At 31.6% G+C, this 2812-nt stretch overlaps 1 long non-coding RNA gene across 1 annotated transcript; it reads left to right on the forward strand.

The window, feature by feature from the left end:
* The first annotated feature begins 2037 nt into the window (after positions 1 to 2037).
* LOC117793225 lies at positions 2038 to 2560 on the forward strand. The gene is made up of 3 exons (XR_004618237.1): positions 2038 to 2149; positions 2429 to 2450; positions 2541 to 2560. It is a non-coding gene; the product is annotated as an uncharacterized LOC117793225 (long non-coding RNA).
* Positions 2561 to 2812: the final 252 nt, after the last annotated feature.

Below are 2812 nucleotides of genomic sequence, written 5' to 3' on the forward strand. Positions count from 1 at the left end.
TATAGTGCAGATAAAGGTGTATAATGGCGTATATAGTTTAATAGGATGATTTTAGGGAGTAAATAGAGGTTAAAGAAGCATTTATAGAAGGTATATAGGGCAAATATAGGTGTATAATGGCGTATATAGTTGAATAAAAAGGATTTGGGGAGTACATAGAAGTAATAGGAGCGTTTATAGAAGGTATATAATGGCGTATATAGTTGAATAAGAAGGATTTGGGGAGTAAATAGAGGTAATAGAAGCATTTATAGAAGGTATATAGGGCAAATATAGGTGTATAATGGCGTATATAGTTGAATAAGAAGGATTTGGGGAGTAAATAGAGGTAATAGAAGCATTTATAGAGGGTATATAGGGCATAAATAGGTGTATAATGGCAATTATAGTTGAACAAGAAGGATTTGGCGAGTACATAAAGGTAATATAAGCATTTATAGAAGGATGGATTTGGGGCGTAAATAGAGGTAATACAAGCATTTTTAGAAGGCATATAGTGCAGATAAGGGTATATATTGGCTTATATCGTTTAATATAATGGATTTGGGGAGTAAATAGAGGTAAAAGTACCATTTATAGATGGTATATAGGGCAAATATAGGTGTATAATGGCGTATATAGTTGAATAAGAAGGATTTGGGGAGTAAATAGAGGTAATAGAAGCATTTATAGAGGGTATATAGGGCATAAATAGGTGTATAATGGCAATTATAGTTGAACAAGAAGGATTTGGCGAGTACATAAAGGTAATATAAGCATTTATAGAAGGATGGATTTGGGGCGTAAATAGAGGTAATAGAAGCACTTTTAGATGGCATATAGTGCAGATAAGGGTATATAATGGCTTATGTCGTTTAATAGGATGATTTTAGGGAGTAAATAGGGGTAAAAGTAGCATTTATAGAAGGCATATAGGGCAAATATAGGTGTATAATGGCGTATATAGTTTTATAAAAAGGATTTGGGAAGTAAAAAGAGGTAATAGAAGCATTTAATAGAAGAGTTATAAATATAGGCAAATATAGGTGTATAATGGCGTATATAGTTGAATAAGAAGGATTTGGGGAGTACATAGAGGTAATATAAGCATTTATAGAAGGTATATAGAGAAAATCTAGGTGTATAATGGCGTATATAGTTGAATAAGAAGTATTTGGGGCGTAAATAGAGGTAATAGAAGCATTTATAGAAGGTATATAGGGCATATATAGGTGTATAATGGCGTATATAGTTGAATAAGAAGGATTTGGGGAGTAAATAGAGGTAATAGAAGCATTTATAAAGCAGTTATAGAAGGTATATAGGTCAAATATATGTGTATAATGACGTATTTAATTTAATAAAAAGGATTTGGGGTGTATAAAGAGAAATTATAAGCATTTATAGAAGGTATATAAAGCAAATCTAGGTGTACATTGGCGTATATAGTTGAATATGAATTAAAAGAAGGTATATAATACAGATAAGGCTGTTAAATTGCGTATATTGTTGCATAAGAAGAATTTGGGGAGTAAATAGAGGTATTAGAAGCATTTCATACGTGTATAATGGCGTGTATAGTTGAATAAGAAGGATTTGGGGAGTACATAGAGGTAATATAAGCATTTATAGAAGGTATATAGAGCAAATCTAGGTATATATTGGCGTATATAGTTGAATATGAAGTATTTGGGGTTAAATAGAGGTAATAGAAGAATTTATAGAAGGTATATATTGGAGATAAGGGTGTATAATGGCGTATATGGTGGAATAAGAAGGATTTGAGGAGTAAATTGAGGTAATAGAAGCATTTAAAGAAAGTATATAGGGCAAATATAGGTGTATAATGGCGAATATAGTTTAATGAGAAGGATTTGGGGATTATATAGAGGTAAAATTAGCATTTATAGAAGGTATATAGAGCAAATCTAGGTGTATATTGGCGTATATAGTTGAATATGAAGTATTTGGGGCGTAAATAGAGGTAATAGAAGAATTTATAGAAGGTATATAATGCAGATAAGGCTGTATAATGGCATATATAGTTGAATAAGAAGAATTTGGGGAGTAAATAGAGGTAATAGAAGCATTTATAGAAGGTATATAGGGCATATATAGGTGTATAATGGCGTATATAGTTGAATAAAAAGGATTTGGGGAGTAAATAGAGGTAATAGAAGCAATTATAGAAGGTATATAGAGCAAATCTAGGTGTTTATTGGCCTATATAGTTGAAACAGATGGATTTTGGGCGTAAATAGAGGTAATAGAAGCATTTTTAGAAGGCATATAGTGCAGATAAGGGTATATAATGGCTTATGTCGTTTAATAGGATGATTTTAGGGAGTAAATAGGGGTAAAAGTAGCATTTATAGATGGTATATAATGCAAATATACGTGTATATTGGCGTATATAGTTGAATAAAAAGGATTTGGGGAGTACATAGAGGTAATAGAAGCATTTATAGAAGGTATATATTGGAGATAAGGGTGTATAATGGCGTATATAGTTGAATAAGGATTTGGGGAGTAAATAGAGGTAATAGAAGCATTTATAGAAGGTATATAGGGCAAATATAGGTGTATAATGGCGTATATAGTTGAATAAGAAGGATTTGGGGAGTAAATAGAGGTAATAGAAGCATTTATAGAAGGCATAAAGGGCAGATAAGGGTGGAAAATGGCGTAAATAGTTGAATAAGATTTATTTGGGGAGTATATAGGGGAAATAGAAGCATATATAGAAGGTATATAGGGCAGTTATTGGTGTATAATGGCATATATAGTTGAACAAGAAGTATTTGGGGCGCAAATAGAGGTAATAGAAGCATTT

This window comes from Drosophila innubila, unplaced genomic scaffold (assembly GCF_004354385.1).
Source record: "Drosophila innubila isolate TH190305 unplaced genomic scaffold, UK_Dinn_1.0 24_U_U, whole genome shotgun sequence".
Lineage (NCBI taxonomy): Eukaryota > Metazoa > Arthropoda > Insecta > Diptera > Drosophilidae > Drosophila > Drosophila innubila.